Source organism: Triturus cristatus, chromosome 7 (assembly GCF_964204655.1).
Source record: "Triturus cristatus chromosome 7, aTriCri1.1, whole genome shotgun sequence".
In the NCBI taxonomy this organism is placed as follows: domain Eukaryota; kingdom Metazoa; phylum Chordata; class Amphibia; order Caudata; family Salamandridae; genus Triturus; species Triturus cristatus.
Window position 1 is genome coordinate 713,476,652 of NC_140590.1, and position 18,936 is coordinate 713,495,587.

Genomic DNA, 18,936 nt, shown 5'->3' on the forward strand with positions numbered 1-18,936 from the left:
AAATCCTTGTCATTAAGGCCTTCATGGAAGTCTTAAAAGGGTAATGACTGAGCCTGCTTCCGGCCCCTTCTTGTGGCCACTATATTATCCTCACTCACTCACTCACTCCGCTCAATGTGTATCCACTACAAATTATGTAATGGAATGTAATATTCCTTGTGGCCCTTGCCGCCCTCAAGAAAGTTAGTAAACGTCAAGCGTATTTGTGGAAGAACCCTTTTTGCAGTTACTGTACAGAATTGTGCTGTGAACACACCCTATTTTTCCCAGAAGTTGAATTGCCTTTTCGTGTAAAACAGTCTATCATTTTACTTTCCTTTATCTCTCAGCCACAAAAGCTGGCAGAAAATACACTAAACACAGTAAATGAGGGAGGGCCATCATGTATCAGGTTAATATTATTCAGTTCAGTAAGAAAACGAAGCAATGGTTTGTTGCTTTTGCACATGCACACCTTACTTCAGCAACACAATCTCAAAGGTAGGACTGGCAAGGTGGATCCTTAGATGTATTCAGCTCCAATATGTCAAAGCCAAACAGGATGTAATTATGTTGCATTCCACTAGCAAAAAGAAGTCGCAATGGCCTTCTCGAGTAATATCCCACAAGCAGAAATTTGTAAAGCTGCCATTTAGACTTCCATCCACATATTCACTAAGCTTTAATGTGTGGCTATTCATACCTGTCAAGAAAGACAAGTCAGACAGCCGTACTTGAAGCGCTGTTCAAGCAGTCTTCTGCTCACAAGCCATTGTATTAGGTATTTGGGTACAGCGGTTCATGCTGCAAACAGAAAATGTTACTTACCTGTACCAATCGTTTTGCAACTTGTAGTGCTGGCCCCACTCAAATTCCCAAAAGGGAGTACAAAATAAGAAAACCGGTACTGCCATAAACTAGTAATTGCATATTCTTTTCCTTAGGTCACAGACCTTATAACACTTTGTATCCTCACAAATATACTTAACCTTGGGGTGAAAACAAATCATGAATTAGGGTCTGTGCGCTGGTAGATTGTGGATATCAAGGGAGATACTGCATGTCACCTCAAAAACAATACTCCTTTCTCAAGCAAAACAACTCATAACATTCAGAGCCCAACACGAGGTGGAAAGAGTGTTCATAATGTATGGGATATTTCTATAGCGCAAACCTAGCCAAAAGGTAAAAAGTGCTGCAGCTAGTAAAAGACACAGGAACAAGAATGGGTGTGGCTCTAATCAGCAAGGCTGAGCCCAAAAGCATGAAAAACCCAAGTAAATGCCAGTGCTGATCTACAATTTGTAAAATAAATGGACCGTAGAAGAAATTTCAAACAACCACGTCTAAACTAATTAATAGTATTTATTCAAACTACATCTTTTTTTGTTCAGTTGAATCTTATATGATTTTTTTTTTAGTGCACATACAATAAAGCATCACGTTAAATTATTACAAAAAACATGTACCTCACAATTGACAAAAATGACTAAACTGCCAATTTGGCAGATATCCCAATTCACAAAAACATTCATACACCACTCCTCATTCATCAAAAGCACACTCATTCAAACAATCTGCCTTTGGTTGCCAGTAACATCCATTTGAATAAACCAAAGGTCTGCCCAAACATGGTAAAATGTTGACCAATTCAATTTGAGGTGCATATATCCTATTGTTAGACAATCGTTTTACAGATAAGCAAAATACTTTATAATGCACCAAAAGAAACCAGTTAACCAATGTTTGGTATTAAAACAGAGGAAGGTCTATGCGTTTCGAACCCCAATTTGTTTAAACGGAGGGGTTCTCTTCAGGACCAAGACACTGAAAAATAGAAAAAAGAGAGGAAGTTTTTGACTTAAAATAATAATTATACAATGACCCAAGAGTGCATCAGCGCTACCCGCCACCAAATTATGACACGTCTTACCGAAATGGCAGCGCATTTGTGGATGCCCTTTCTGTATTCACGAGTAGGAACAACTATAACAACAAAAGTGAAAAAGGAAAGAAATCAAAATAGTAAACGAAGAATAGAAAAGTCTGTCAAGGCTTTGTTTGATGCTAGTCGACTTACTATAGTGGTAAATATTCCCAAGGTGAAAAAATGAGGCTACTGCCTCTGTCGAATCATTTTCATCACATGTGATTCAATAGGAGCATGACGCTCCGTGCTGCAAGGGAAAGCAGAAGATTTCTTAAGTAAACGAAATAAGGATGGCCATATTTAAAACATAAATCCAAGAATGGAGCAGGGACCTACCTTACAAGTGCTCCAACACTGACCCTGCAGATCAAAGGATCCCTCGGCTGTCTGATAAATTCTTAACGGGAACCAACAGGTCTGAAACCAACAAATAGAACGTAATTCAATCAAAGCTCGAAAAATGTCCAACCCAAAAACACTAACGGGCCGATGTCACGTACAAACTGAATTTACCTAATTCGTAGCGGAGAAAACGTTTTACGACAGTGAGAGAATCAATGGCTTTTAAGCCAACACTTCCGTGTTAGATCTAAATGGATTCTGGGAAATGTAGTTAATAGTCCAAATGAGAATGAAAAAATGACAAAGCGATATTAATCCACTTGATCAGCTTGATTGAATGCCAAATGTGGTTATAGAATATACAAACCAAGCCATATTTGTTGATGGCCCACGTGGGATGGCATTGATAAGGAATACCATATGTCAACCAATAAAAGTTCCCAAAAGTTTTTTTTTTTAAAAAGCTATTCATGTACGACAGATGAAATTTGTCTAATAATATGTTTGATGGCTCAAAAGTCTTTGAAAAATGTAGAATATATTGTGGTCGGCCAACTACCATCCTTACAGTCTATACATTTTTGATAATTCGTTTAAACCAGAAATTGCAGTGTCAAATTTCACAATTAACATTGCTTCACGTTGTGAAAGCTTTAACTCCAGGTCACCTCCTCGAGGATCACGTTCCACTTTAGAAATAATGGTCCAACGGAGATCTTTTTCCCTATGTGTCATTTTTTGCCAATGGTTGACGAGTGGGGCAGTCACGACATTCTTCCTGATCCGGGATTTGTGTTGCGTTATTCTAGGTCGGATCTCCGGATTAGTTTTTCCGATGTATAGCATCGGACACGGGCAAACTATTCCATAAATCACATATTTTGTCTTGCAATTCGAGAAAGTGTTGTGCTTCCAATGAATGCCTTTATGGGAGAACAAAGCTCCTTCGATCGTTTGGTCGCAACACACCCAAGTACCACATTTGTGATGTCCTTTTATAGGTGTTAAACCCATCATTTGTCTTAATGTTGGTTCAATGTTCTTTTTGGATGATGCCCTGACTATATGATTAGCCACGCTTTTCTCTCTTGAAAGCAAATAAGGGGGAACTCTCCAAAGTTGGATCCAAGTTCTTAATCAGATGCCAATTCTGGTGAATCACTTTTTTTAGTTGGTTAGAATTGGGGCAAAATGTGGTAACGAATACTTGGCGTTCTGTAGAGGATTTCTCTTTTCTGTTCAGCAATGTTTCCCTGGGGGTCCAACAGGCTCTCTTCATAGCTGTTTTCACCAATTTTTTGGGATAACCTCGGTCCCGTAATTTTTCAACAAGGTTATTTGCATGAGTACTGTAATCATCCTTAAAAAAGCAATTGCGCCGAATTCTTAAAAACTGTCCATAGGGTAAGTTCTCTTTTAAGCTTCTAGGGTGATTACTTGAAAATAGAAGAGCCTTGTTCCTGTCTGAGGGTTTAGTATATAATGTTGTCACTAAACGTCCTTCAGCTGGAAAAACTTCAACATCCAGGAACGGTATCTTTACGGATGAGAAATTAATGCTGAACTTGATATCTGAAGATCTCTGGTTGAGCCAATCAAAAAACTGCATCAATTGGTCGCAGTTTCCAGTCCATGTCATGAAGAGGTCATCTATAAACCGCAGCCAGGTTGTTATAAAGTGCTTGAACGGGTTATTGTTGTAAATGAATTTTTCTTCGTACATTGACATGTACAGTACTGCCAATTCTGGGGCAAATGGGTAACCCAATGCTACACCTTTTGTTTGATAGAAAAACACGCTGCCAAATGAAAGAGCAAAACTTGCCAATTCAACAATGAATTCAGTGGGTACCCTCACTGGTCTAGGTCTTCTATCCAAAAAGTACGATAAGACAGCCAAAGCTTCATCTGGTGGAATTTGGGTATATAATGAAGTGACATCCAGTGTCACCATTATATCTTTGTCTGTTTCGAATATGACATCCTCCAGTTTGTTAATAAAATCTGTGGTGTCTTGGAGGTAAGATGGCACCTCGCATGAATGGTTTAAGAAAAGAAAAAAAAAGAAAAAAAAAAAGACGTACTTCGAAATTGGCTCAAACAGTCACAACCTGAGACTATCGGCCTACCTGGCGGAGAAGTCTCATTCTTATGCACTTTGGGCAGTACGTAAAAAAATGGAATTCTAGGATGCTTGTTTTGTAAATAGTTGTACTCTTTTGGACCTAGAAATCCCTGCTCAAAGCCCTTCTTAAAGATGTCGAAAAGATGCCCCTGGAGTTCAAACGTGGGGTCCTTTGAGAGGAGTTTATAGCAAATCGGATCATTTAATTGTTTGAGCACTTCTGTTGTGTACTCTGGGGTCCCCCAGACCATGATCGAGCCCCCCTTGTCCGCCTGTTTGATGGTCACAGATGGATCATTTTTTAATGAATCTAGGACATCCCGTTGTGCCTTTGTAATGTTGTGTTTAACATATTTGGACCTCTTTTCCATATTGGTGATCGCAGACAAAATGGTTCTCTCAAACGTTACTACTTCCTTTGGTATCTTATTTGCAGGGGGACAGAAATTAGATTTTTTCCGTGACCCTGTGACTTCATTCATAGTGATGAAATCGTTCCCAGCAAAAAACATTTAAAGTCTGATTTTCCGACAGAATTCGATTGTTTCGGTTTTCATCTTAATGAAATCTGTACTCCTTGTGGGGAACGAAAGTCAAGCCTTTTTTTATTTTCTTTTTCACTTTTGTTGTTATAGTTGTTCCTACTCGTGAATATAGAAAGGGCATCCACAAATGCGCTGCCATTTCGGTAAGACTTGTCATAATTTGGCGGCGGGTACCGCCGATGCACTCTTGGGTCATTGTGTAATTATTATTTTAAGTCAAAAACTTCCTCTCTTTTTCCATTTTTCAGTGTCTTGGTCCTGAAGAGAACCCCTCCGTTTAACCCCTTCGATGCTCATGACGGAACGGTTCCGTCATGAGCATCGGTTGAGCAGTGCTCATGACGGAACCGCTCCGTCATGAGCACAGCCCCTGGGGGAAGCGCTGGCGCTCCCCCCCTGGGGCATCGATCGTGCCCCCACAGAGGGGGATGGCAGCGGAAGAGTTTCCGCTGCCACCCCCGAGCCCCCCCACGCTTCCTGATGACGTCAGCGCGCATAGCGCGCGCCGGCATCATCAGGAAGCGTTGGATGCGCTGGAATTCATTTCTTCCAGCGCGTCCAACGGGAAGGGTAAGTGTTTTGGTGCTGTGTTGCGGGGGGGGGGGGCGGAATTCCAGGGCCTTGAGGCATCGGGGGAGAGGAAAGAGTATTTCCTCTCCCCTGATGTCTCAATGCTGGGCATTCCTGTCCCACGATCGCGCACAGCGTCGCGATCGTGGGACAGGAATGCCCCCACTAGACCCCAGGGATGATGTTTTTGGCCATTTTGGAAGCGACCCCTTGGGCAAGGGTCGCTTCCCTGGGGGTGAATATGTGAAAGACTTTTCTGCCCCCCCGGGGGGCAGATCGGTCCACTTTCGGTCCGTTTCTGCCCCCAGGGGGGGCAGAAAAGCCCACTAGACACCAGGGAATTTCGTAATATTGTTATGGGAAGCGACCCCTTGGGCAAGGGTCGCTTCCCTGGGGGATAATTACTCCACAGACTTTTCTGGCCCCAGGGGGGGGGGCAGAAAACCCCTTTGTGTCGCTTCCAGGGGGCAATTTTTACAATATGTATTTGGCCCACCCGCCCCGGGACAGAGTAGCCTTTTTTTCCCTTCTGTGTTTTCCCTGCTGTTTTCTGCCCCACCTGGAACATAACCCGATTGACCATTTGGGTAGTAATATAGCATGTTGTAATGTTTATTGTTTTATTTTTTGTGAATCGCAATAGTAATGTTTTTTTTTTTTTTACTTTTTTGTTCTAGGTGAAGGCTTTTGCTCTTTTCAGTTTGCCGTGTTGTTTCTGGCGGTTCTGCTGTTTGTGTAGTTTGGTAAGAGACTCTTTTTTGTACAATGTAAATGTGTTTGATTTCTCTGCATGAATTTATTTTGCAAATGGTGTAATAATAGCAGTATGTTTGTTTTTTGAGTGTCAAAAACTTTTTGCATTGGTGCTCGATGTGTATTTTGTTGTCTTGTGAGTAATTTGTTTTTTTTTCTTCTTTCTAGTTTGAAATCGTTGGTTTTTGCTGTGTCACTGCAGAGTTGGTTTCTGGTGAGTGCAGCTGTCTCTTGTAATTGGATTGTATAGTTTTTGAGTACATTGATCTTTGTGATAAAGGTACACATTTCTTTACTTACTTGGTTTGCACATTGTTGGTTGTTGTTGACTTGTTTGTGCAGTCTTCTATCTTAGTAAGTATAATGGCTAGCCGCAGGATGACTGCTCAGCAGGTTGTTGGTTTGCTGTTGGAGTCTTCCTCTGATATTGGTTCAGAGACTGACTCTGCATCTGAGGGAGAGGAGGCAGGGGACGATTCTGGCAGTGAGTTGTCTCTCCGTATGGAGTCATCGGATGATGAAGATACTCTTAGTGCGGATGAAGTGCCTGTGTTAGAGGAGGAGACTGATGTGCCGATAGTGCGGCAAGAGGCATCTGGGTTGCAGGCTGGGGCTGCAAGGCTTCCTGTTGGTGTAGTGCGGCAAGAGGCTTCTGGGCTGCAGGCTGGGGCTGCAAGGCTTTCCTTTGAAAGTGATGACCTCTGGGTTGCCCCTGGCATGGTGCAGCCGGCATTGCCAGAGTTTACTGGTGTTCCAGGGTCTAGAGTGAATACTGAAAACTTTTTGCCGGTCAATTTTTCAGTTGTTTATGGACGATGTGTTTTTTGCAGAGATTGTTGAGCAGACTAATTTGTATGCCGAACAGTTTTTGAGGGACAACTGTGCCAGTCTTAAGCCACACTCTAGAGCTACCCGGTGGACTCCCACAAATGTTGGAGATGAAGAAGTTCTTGGGTTTAACTTTTTTGACGGGCTTGCTAAGGAAGCCATCAATGTCTTCATATTGGTCTAGCAGTCCCTTGATGGCAACGTCTATTTTTCTGGCAGTCATGAGTCGTGACAGGTATTTGCTACTGCTTCGGATGATGCATTTTGTTGATAATGGTTTAGCGTTGCCACGAGATCACCCTGACTGACCGTCTTTTTAAGATTAGGCCTGTCCTTGATCACTTTGTTGATCGATTTCCTGAGATCTATGCTCCTGGGAAACAAATTGCAGTGGATGAGTCTTTGGTGTTGTTCAAGGGCCGCTTGGTTTTTAGGCAATACATTCCTAGTAAGAGGGCACGCTATGGAATAAAGCTGTATATGCTGTGTGACAGTAGGACTGGATATGTCTCTAATTTCAGGGTGTACACCGGTAAGGAATCTAGGTTTAACCTCCCTGGTTGTCCGTCCACTTTTGGAGTGACTGTTAAAAAATCCTCTTCCAAGTTCCCAAACAATTTTCTCAAAGGCCACCATTTATATGTAGATAACTTCTACACTGGTGTGCGGTTGTTCAGGGAATTGGCCAAAGTGGACACTCTTGCTTGTGGCACAATCCGCTCTAACCGTAAAGGTTTCCCGAAAGAACTTGTTTGTCAAAAGCTTGTGCGGGGACAGTGCAGTGCGTTGCGTTGCCAGGAGCTTCTTGCTGTGAAGTTTACAGACAGGAGAGATGTCTACATGCTGACTACCATCCATGATGAAAGCACTGCACCTGTGACTGTTTGGGGTCAGGTCGCTGAAGCGCGCAAACCTGTGTGCATTTTAGACTATAATAGGCACATGGGTGGTGTTGACAGAGTAGATCAGAGGTTGGAACCTTACACTGCTCTTCGTAAGGCTTACATTTGGTACAAGAAGTTGGCTATCCATCTTTTCCACATGGCAATGTTTAATGCTTTTGTTGTGTTCCAGGATTCTTGCCCTGAGTCAAAGATGACTTTTGCTAAGTTTCAGGAGTCTGTAATAGGCAGCCTTGTTGTAGTGGAACAGGCAAGTGTTCCTAGAGTTGGACTGGTGGAGGATGTTGCTAGATTGAAAGAACGCCACTTTCCAGATCACATTCCTCCCACACCCGCAAAAGATTTTCCCAGTAGGAGATGTAGAGTGTTGGCGAAAAGGTTTGCGGAAGGAGAGTCGTATGTACTGCCCCGACTGTCCTTCTCATCCTGCACTGTGTCTCTCTGCTTGTTTTAGAGCGTACCACACACAAAAGAATTTTTGGGAGGATTCTTGAGTGGTAAAGTGAAGTGCCTGGTCTGTATTCTTTGGATAATTTGATTCTGTTTCAAGGTTGGTGTTAGTGCAATGTATTTAGTTGCTGATTTTCTGTTAGAAGATTTGTATCTATTTGCAATTTGTTTGTGTTTAAAAAAAAAAAAAAAAAAATCCTAAATGTGATGGCGGTGTGTGTAGGCTTGCGCTTGGCTGTTGGTGTGTGTGGACTGGCACTTGGTTGGTGGTGTGCGTGGAATGGTGCTTGGCTGGCGGTGTGCATGGACTGGCGGTGTGCGTGGACTGGTGCGTGGCTGGTGGTGTGCGTGGACTGGAGCTTGGCTGGCAGTGTGCGTGGACTGGAGCTTGGCAGGCGGTGTGCGTGGACTGGAGCTTGGCAGGCGGTGTGCGTGGACTGGAGCTTGGCAGGCGGTGTGCGTGGACTGGAGCTTGGCAGGCGGTGTGCGTGGACTGGAGCTTGGCAGGCGGTGTGCGTGGACTGGTACTTGGCTGGCGGTGTGCGTGGACTGGTGGTGTGTGCGGACTGGTGCTTGGCTGGTGGTGTCCGTGGACTGGCGCTTGGCTAGCGGTTTGCGTGAACTGGTGTTTGGCTAGCGGTGTGTGTGGACTGGTGCTCTGCTGGCTGTGTGTGAGTAGTGACTTTCTGCTGGTCACTACACACACTGCTAGCTGAGTGCCACTCCACGCAATCCATCAGCCTGTGTAGTTGCTGCGTCAGGAATGTGGGCGTGTGAAAGTGATGGGCCCTTGAATGGCGCTGTGTGCTGGTGTGAGTTTTGTTATGTGATGGGCCCGCGGCTGGCGGTGTGAATGGTTTTGTATGTCTCACACGTATGAAAGGTGTATGAATGGCCTGTAAAGAGGTTGGTGCCTTGTCGTGGCTTTACAGCTCACGAGCTGTGAGTCAATGGTTCAGTTTCTAGCCCTTTCAATTATTACCAGTGCATTTCATTTCTGTGAAATCACTTGCTAATACAATTGTATCTACTGAACCATCACTCACCCTCGTGCCAAATCCAACCAGTATGTGTGTGTGCTTGCGGATTAGATGGCTGTGCAGTAATATTTTTCTTTCTGAAGCAGGGTGTACCTTGTCCCTTTTTGGTGAATTTTGTAATGTGTTGCTTTTGTGCCTGGTGGTGCGAATGGTCTTGTTTGTATCACGTATGAAAGGTGTGTGAATGGCCTGTAAAGTGATTGGTACCTTGACGTGGCTTTACAGCTCACGAGCTGCGAGTCATTGGTTTGGTTTTTTGTGAATTTAATTATTGACAGTGCATTTCAATTTTGTGAAATCTCTTGTTAATAAAATTTAATACACTGAACCATGACTCGCCCTCGTGCCAAATCCAACCAGTATGTGTGTGTGTTTGAGGAATAGATGGTTGTGCAGGAATCTTTGTCTTTAGTTTCTCTGCCAAGTTACACTTTCCATGCAAGAATAACCCACCAACTGTAGATATTGTCGGAAACCCATGGGAGTTCATGGTGATGTCTCTATTGTGAATTACAAAAAAATTTTTATCCCCAATGTCCTGCAAACCTCAAAATGTCTGCCACATTTTCTTTGCAATATTATTCCAAAATTCTCACGCTGTAGGAACAATAGATAATCTGGTTTTGCAAGGGGGATCACTTTGGTTTTTGGCCTGGTGCTCGGCGGCCATCTAGGGAAACCTACCAAACCCACGCATTTCTGAAAACTAGACACCCGGCGGCTTCCAGGGAGGTATGGCTTGCATGGATCCCCCAACGTTTCCTTACCCAGAATCCCCTGCAAACCTCAATTTTTGCTGAAAAAAAAAATCACTTTTTTCACACATTTTGGGGTGGGAAAGTAGTGGCATCACCGGGCTCACACAAATTTACCACCACCCAGCGTTCCCCCAGGTCTCCCGGTAAAAATGGTGCCTCACTTGTGTGGGAGGCCCAAGTACCCGCGGCAGGCAAGGGCCCAAAACGTAGTGAGGCGACATCAAAATGGCCTATGGCAAAACCACCTGGTTTTGCAAGGGGGGTCACTTTGGTTTTTGGCCCGGTGCTCGGCGGCCATCTAGGGAAACCTACCAAACCCACGCATTTCTGAAAACTAGACACCCGGCGGCTTCCAGGGAGGTATGGCTTGCGTGGATCCCCCAACGTTTCCTTACCCAGAATCCCCTGCAAACCTCAATTTTTGCTGAAAAAAAAAAATCACTTTTCACACATTTTGGGGTGGGAAAGTAGTGGCATCACCGGGCTCACACAAATTTACCACCACCCAGCGTTCCCCCAGGTCTCCCGGTAAAAATGGTGCCTCACTTGTGTGGGAGGCCAAGTACCCGCGGCAGGCAAGGGCCAAAAATGTAGTGAGGCGACATCAACATTGCCTATCCCAAATGTTGCCTCACTAGGTTTTGGGCCCTTGCCTGCCGCGGGTACTTGGGCCTCCCACACAAGTGAGGCACCATTTTTACCGGGAGACCTGGGGGAACGCTGGGTGGTGGTAAATTTGTGTGAGCCCGGTGATGCCACTACTTTCCCACCCCAAAATGTGTGAAAAAAGTGATTTTTTTTTTCCAGCAAAAATTGAGGTTTGCAGGGGATTCTGGGTAAGGAAACGTTGGGGGATCCACGCAAGCCATACCTCCCTGGAAGCCGCCGGGTGTCCAGTTTTCAGAAGTGCGTGGGTTTGGTAGGTTTCCCTAGATGGCCGCCGAGCACCGGGCCAAAAACCAAAGTGACCCCCCTTGCAAAACCAGGTGGTTTTGCCATAGGCCATTTTGATGTCGCCTCACTACGTTTTGGGCCCTTGCCTGCCGCGGGTACTTGGGCCCCCCACACAAGTGAGGCACCATTTTTACCGGGAGACCTGGGGGAACGCTGGGTGGTGGTAAATTTGTGTGAGCCCGGTGATGCCACTACTTTCCCACCCCAAAATGTGTGAAAAAAGTGATTTTTTCAGCAAAAATTGAGGTTTGCAGGGGATTCTGGGTAAGGAAACGTTGGGGGATCCACGCAAGCCATACTTCCTTGGAAGCCGCCGGGTGTCTAGTTTTCAGAAAGGTCTGGGTTTGGTAGGTTTCCCTAGGTGCCGGCAGGGCTAGGGTTCAAAAACTACAGCTAGTCACTTTGCCAAAAAAGGGTCATTTTTCACTGCAAAATTGAGGTGTGACCACGTTGCGTTTTGCGCCGTTTCCTGTCGTGGGCACTAGGCCGACCCGCACAAGTGAGGTACCATTTTTCTCGTAGGACTTTGGGGAACGCGGGGTGGGTGGAAATTTGTGGATCCACGCAGATTCCAGAACTTTCCATCCCAGAAATGTGGGGAAAATGTGTTTTTTTTTGTCATTTTTTTACGTTTGCAAGGGATTCTGGGTAACAGACCATGGTGGGAGGCAGTCAAGTCACCCCATCCTGGATTCCCCGGGTGTCTAGTTTTCAAAAATGTATAGGTTTGCTAGGTTTCCCTAGGTGCCGGCAGGGCTAGGGTTCAAAAACTACAGCTAGTCACTTTGCCAAAAAAGGGTCATTTTTCACTGCAAAATTGAGGTGTGACCACGTTGCGTTTTGCGCCGTTTCCTGTCGTGGGCACTAGGCCGACCCGCACAAGTGAGGTACCATTTTGCTCGTAGGACTTTGGGGAACGCGGGGTGGGTGGAAATTTGTGGATCCACCCAGATTCCAGAACTTTCCATCCCAGAAATGTGGGGAAAATGTGTTTTTTTTTGTCATTTTTTTACGTTTGCAAGGGATTCTGGGTAACAGACCATGGTGGGAGGCAGTCAAGTCACCCCATCCTGGATTCCCCGGGTGTCTAGTTTTCAAAAATGTATAGGTTTGCTAGGTTTCCCTAGGTGCCGGCAGGGCTAGGGTTCAAAAACTACAGCTAGTCACTTTGCCAAAAAAGGGTCATTTTTCACTGCAAAATTGAGGTGTGACCACGTTGCGTTTTGCGCCGTTTCCTGTCGCGGGCACTAGGCCGACCCGCACAAGTGAGGTACCATTTTGCTCGTAGGACTTTGGGGAACGCGGGGTGGGTGGAAATTTGTGGATCCACCCAGATTCCAGAACTTTCCATCCCAGAAATGTGGGGAAAATGTGTTTTGTCATTTTTTTACGTTTACAAGGGATTCTGGGTAACAGACCATGGTGGGAGGCAGTCAAGTCACCCCATCCTGGATTCCCCTGGGTGTCTAGTTTTCAAAAATGTATAGGTTTGCTAGGTTTCCCTAGGTGCCGGCAGGGCTAGGGTTCAAAAACTACAGCTAGACTCTTCGCAAAAAAAGTGTAAAATTTCAGTGTGAAAATGTGGTGTGTTCAGCTTAGGTTTTGAGCCACTTCCTGTCGTGGGCACTATGCCTACCCACACAAGTGAGGTACCATTTTTATCGTGAGACTTAGGGTAGTTCAGATTCGTAAAGCAACTGTTATTACCTATTGATTTTGGATGCATTTCTCCCTTCCAAATGAAAGACATTGTGTAAAAAAAAAGTCATTTTGAAAAATGACCAATAATTGTCATGAAAGTATGAGTATTCCCAATTTCGAAAATGTGCAAATATGCACTGTTTCTAAACTCTGTAGTTTGTTCCCATTTCAGAAATACATAGGTGTCTTTCATACCGATTTTTCCATGTATACATTTTCCCACAATAATTGCTATAGACCCGGAACAAAAAAAAAAAAAATACATTACAAAATGCTGCTCAGTTTTTTACTCTGGGTTCGTTGGCCTCTTGGTGAACCTACAAGTCCTATATATCCCCACAACCAGGAAGGACCAGTGGATGTAACGGTACATTGCTTTCTAAGAGATGTGATAATTAGAAGAAGTTACAGGTGAAAACGTTGACTCAAAAGGCTGCTTTTTTCAACTAATTTTTAATTTTTCCTATATTTAACTGTTAGTTTCTATAAAGAAACCTTGATGGATCTACACAAATGACCCCTTGCTGAATTCAGAATTTTGTCTACTTTTCAAAAATGTATAGCTTTCCAGGGTCCATTATTGTTTCTGTACCCATTTCTACCATTAACTGGAAGGAGGTTGAAAGCACAAAAAAAATAGCAAAAAGAGGGTATGTCCCAGAAAAATGCCAAAACTGTGTAAAAAATGTTGGTTTTCTGACAAAATTCTGTCATTCCCTAAAAGCTGGAGAAATGGTGATTTCAGCCCCACAAACCCTTTTTTGATACCATTTGCAGAGAAAAACCCAGAAGCTTTCATTTACAGCCCGTTTTTCCCATTTAAAAAAAAAAAAAAAAAAAATGTTGCTGTATTTTGACTAATTTCTGGGAACCCTCTAGGAGAATCCACAAACCCTGGGTACCTTTAGAATCCCCATGATGTTGGAAGAAAAGGACGCAAATTTGGCGTGGATACCTAATGTGGTCAAAAAGTTACAGGGGCCTAAGCGCGCACTACCCTAAATAGCCCAAAAAAGGCTTAGCACAGGAGGGGAAAAGGCCTAGCAGCGAAGGGGTTAAACAAATTGGGATTCGAAACGCATAGACCTTCTTCTGTTTTGATACCAAACATTGGTTAACTGTTTTTTTTTTGGTGCATTATAAAAAGTATTTTGCTTATCTGTAAAACGATTGTCTAACAATAGGATATATGCACATCAAATTGAATTGGTCAACATTTTACCATGTTTGGGCAGACCTTTGGTTTATTCAAATTGATGTTACTGGCAACCAAAGGCAGATTGTTTGAATGAGTGTGCTTTTGATGAATGAGGAGTGGTGTATGAATGTTTTTGTGAATTGGGATATCTGCCAAATTGGCAGTTTAGTCATTTTTGTCAATTGTGTGGTACATGTTTTTTGTAATAATTTAACGTGGTGCTTTATTGTAGGTGTGCTAAAAAAAATTCATACAAGATTCAAATTAACAAAAAAAAAAAAAAAAAAAAAAAAAAAGGTAGTTTGAATAAATACTATTAATTAGTTTAGACGTGGTTGTTTGAAATTTCTTCCACGGTCCATTTATTTTACAAATTGTAGATCAGCACTGGCATTTACTTGTGTTTTTCATGCTAGTGAAAGACAAGCATAAAGTCAACAATTAATAAGAGAGGAAGATGGGTTGTGGACTGTTTATGCACTGTGATTTTTTTTGTAAAACATTTTTATTGGCATTTATAAACAATAATACACGCAGGCACAGGCGGTATCGCCAGCATCACAGAGACTTACATATCAGAGGCGCCCGGTCACAGCCCTTTCGGTCTCGCAGTCTCGTGGGCCCTCGGGCCGTTCGCCTCTACCCTGAGTGGGGCTGCCGGTGTGTGTCCGGGACAAGTCGCTGGGTATGCCTCACTAGAGCACGCAGTGATCGCCCCGTCGCAGGGGCGCCGTGTAATGTGATTGATCCCCTGTGAGGGGTGTCGTAGAGGCTATAGGTGTGCAGCCATTGAATAACCAAGAAGTAACTGGGGGCAGAGAACTAGGGAATGGGGGTGCACTATGTCGCCTATCAGAAATACTTGTATCTATGCGCTCGAGAGCTGGACCATCATGTGGGGGAAGGTCAGGGCGGACGCGGAGGAGGGGAGGGGACAGGGGGGGGTGGGTGCATCGATCATAGCCTATGAGGAATCTGGAGGTGGGACCTGTGGTGTCTGCCTCTGCGAGGCACCTGGTGCTTGGACTGCCTGCGCATTTCCCAGGGTGGGCTCCGGAGTCGTGGGCGCCCCTGGGATGTCAATCGGCCGTGAGCTCGCCACAGCCGCTGTTTCCTGCGCGAAAGCGTGCATTAACATGGCCCAGGGCATGGAGATCGGGTGTTTGCGCATCCCCCGGGCCTCCTCCGTTCTGAGTGTGGTTTCCTCCGCCTTGCCCCACTTCTTGACTGCTCCCACCCATGCCGCTAAAGGGGGCACCCCTGGCACCTTCCAGTGCATAGCAATGCCTCGTTTGGCAAGAAGCAACACCAGGAAGGCGAACCTCCTCTCCACTTTCTGCGGTTTATGTCGCCCGTGAATACCCAACGCACACGCCTCCCATGTGTCCAGATCCTGGAACCCTGGAACCGTTTTGAGGGCAGTGTGAATTGTGTGCCAGTAACTGTAGAGCGTCGGACAATCCCAAAACATGTGCTTAAACGAGGCAGCAGGCGCCGGGCATCTAGGGCAACCAAACACACCGTTAGGGAAATATTTCTGCAACTTTTCGGGGGTTAGATACACCCTGTGCAATATATGCAACTGTATGTTCGTAAACAGATAGTTGCGGGACACTTTTTTTGTGTATTCCAGAGCCCTGGTCCACTCCCCGTCATGTAGAGGCCGTTGGAAGTCCTCCTCCCAGTGCTCTCCAAGGATCGCTAATGTGGGACTCCACAGGGTCCTTACCGCTTTGTAGATCCAAGTGACAAGGTGGCGACCTACCCCCATCTGCAGCACCGCATGGATGACCGGGTGCGCGGGGGGCTCTGTATCGATCCCCCCCCCCCCACGGCCTGCGGCAGTCCGTAAGAAGCTGCCTGTGCCGAAGGAATTGCCCCCCCGGGAAGCTCGAAGTCCCCGATCAGTGCATCGAAGGTCTGTAGGCTCTCCCCGGAGAACAGCATCCCCACCTCCGTCACCGCATGATCCGTCCACACCCGCATCATTTGCTCTGTGTAATACGCCCGACCCCTAGGGAGCCCCACCAATGGTAGCAGCGGAGAGTACAGGGGAGTACCCCGACTGAGTCGGTGAACACGCGCCAAGCAGGCTCGAGCCGTCATGACCTGGAGGGGCCAGGATAACGGCGGTGCTGCGCCCGGCAGCAGCATGCGGTGGACAGCGGGGACTGGAATCCGCCCAGTCTCCGTGAGCAACTCCTCTTGTGCCCGTCCTGCCGTCCAACGTGACACCCACTGTAATTGGGCGGCAAGGAAATACGCTTCGAATGAGGGAGCCGCCAACCCACCCTGATCAAGGAGCAATTGCAGTTTTGCCAGGGCAATACGCCGGCAGCCGTTGCCCCAAATGAGGGTACCAAGCAGGGTATCCAACTCCCGGAACAGGGATCTCGGGGGAACCACCGGAAGATTGGAGAAGAGGTAAAGCAGGCGCGGGACCAGGATCATCTTCGCGGCAGCTATCTTTCCCGGGGACAGCTAAGTGGAGGCCCTTCCAGAAATGGACCAGGGATCGGATGTTACCCATCAGTGTGCGGTAATTCCCCTCATAGATATCTTGCGGCGTATGATATAGTTTAAACGCCGAGGTACCGAACCGCTTGGGTGCTCCACGAGATGTCAACATCTCCTATCCGTATCGGACCCTGGGGCACGACTTGCGTTAAGGGATAGACAGTAGACTTGGCCCAATTCACCCGGAGGCCCGTCACCTCCGCAAAATCATGCAGGATGCGTGATATAGGGGTCAAGTCGATCGTGATGTCCCGGACGTATACGAGTACGTCATCAGCGTACAGGGATACTGCGTGGGTAGCATCGCCTATCGGGATGCCCCATTCCTCGCCCGCCCCGCGCAACAGGGCCGCCAGCGGCTCCATCACCAATGCAAATAGGAGGGGGGAGAGAGGGCACCCCTGCCTGGTACCACGCTGGATCGGGAAGGAGTCCGAGATGAGGGCCTATACGTACTCTGGAACTGGGCGAGGAGTAACTGAGCAGAGTGTAAGCCAGCAGTTTGGGTCCGAAGCCCATGCGTAGCAGGACCTGAAACAGGTAGGCCCAGGAGAGCGTGTCAAACGCCTTCTCGAGATCCAGCACCAGACACGCTGCCCGAGGGAACCGTTCTCGCACCTGGTCCTGCACGTGGAACAACCGCCGGATGTTAGAAGGGGTGTGCCTACCAGGCACGAATCCATTCTGAACCGGGTGGACAAGCCTTGGGAGGATCGTGGTGTACCTGTCCGCCAGGGCCTTCCCATAGATTTTGTAATCCGCCGACAATAGAGTTATGGGTCGGTAGGAGCCTAGCTGATGCGGGTCTCTATCTGGTTTAAGGAGGGATACTATCACGGATTCGCGCATGGAGTGAGGTAGGACTCCCGCGTCTAGGGCGGCCTGGAGCTGCAATTCTAGTTGGGGGACCAGCTGGGATGCAAAAGTCTGGTAAAATTCAAGGGGGAGGCCATCCAGGACAGGGGCCTTGCGATTGGCTAGCGCTTTCATGGCGTGCCGAATCTCGGCCACCTTGAGAGGGCGATCTAGGTCCAGACGCGTATCGCTGTCTATGCGGGGAAGCTGTACACGGTCCAGGAACTCAGCCCGGGCGGCATCCGATACCTAGTGTACAAGCGCATATAATGCTCTTGAAAGGCCTTGAGTATCTGCCCCTGCGAATACACCAAGGCACCCTGGACGTCACGAATGGCCGTGATGGTCGGAAGGCTCGAATCCTGCCGTAGGAGCCACACCAATAGGGCGCCCGCGCGATCACCTGTGTGGGCCCTAGCCGCGTATGCCGCGAAATTGAACCGATGCATGCTTGCCAATGCTGCGGCGTACTCAGTCTTGGCACTAGCTAACGCTGCCGGTGTGGCTTTAGCGGGGTCCATCTCCTTAGCGAGCGCGGCCAGTGCCCCTTCCGTCCGCTGAATGTCCCCCTCTAAAACCCGTCGGACCCCCGCAATATGACGAATGCAATTGCCACGACTTACAACATTATAAGAATCCCATTCCGAAGCTCGCGTACTGGCGTTCTCCCTGAAATATTGACTGATCTGGTCCGCCAAGGTTTGTCCGAAGACCGGGTCTTCAAGACTGTCCCGTGGAAGGCGCCAAGCGGGGACGGGGGGGATGCGGCGGGCGCCATTGCAATGTGATCGCGTGGGCGTCATGGTCTGATATAGTTCTACCCAGGTAATCAGCGTCCAGAACGGTAGAGAGGATGGTGGGGGAACAAAGGAAACAGTCCAGGCGCACTCTAAGGTTATGTGGTCTGGAGTGGAACGAGTAAAGTTTAGCTGTGGGGTTCCGAGTCCGCCAAGCATCCGCCAGAGACCAATGACTCATCCAGGTTGTGAACTGTTTGGCCTGCGTGACAATGGGGGAGGTGGGGAGGGGCGGGTGAGATCTGTCTAAGATTATGTCTTATACGCAATTGTAATCGCCCCCCAGGATCCACGGCACCTGCGTGTATGTGCTCAAGGGGTTGGACAGCGTGTCCCAGAATGTGGATTGATCGACGTTCGGCCCATAAATACTGCCCAGTAATATCGTCTGGCCATCTAACCGACCGAGTAGTAGTACATAGCGACCCTGCGGATCTATGACGTGTGACAATTCCTGAAAAGGTACTCCCGGGTGCACCCATATGAGGGCACCGCGGGCGAATGCTGAGTAAGTTGTGGCATAAAGGGCCCCCCGCCAGCGCCTACGCAGTTTCGTCACCTCCCCCGCCGTTAGGTGTGTCTCCTGCAGGATTGCAATGAGACCTGGTGACGCTTGATGTATGCGTAAATGGAGTATCGCTTGCGCGCCGTATGCATGCCTCGCACATTCAGTGTAAGAAGTGTGGTTTTAC

The 18,936-nt window shown here is 46.9% G+C and overlaps 2 long non-coding RNA genes across 2 annotated transcripts in view; both read right to left on the reverse strand.

The window, feature by feature from the left end:
• The window catches only part of LOC146810395 (uncharacterized), a 71,012-nt gene that overhangs the window by 8,277 nt on the left and 43,799 nt on the right, over positions 1 to 18,936 (reverse strand). The gene's annotated exons all lie outside the window — the stretch shown is intronic.
• On the reverse strand, positions 1,579 to 2,322 carry LOC146810396 (uncharacterized). The gene is made up of 4 exons (XR_014965682.1): positions 2,246 to 2,322; positions 2,060 to 2,156; positions 1,913 to 1,965; positions 1,579 to 1,806 (listed from the first exon to the last, which is right to left on the reverse strand). It is a non-coding gene; the product is annotated as an uncharacterized LOC146810396 (long non-coding RNA).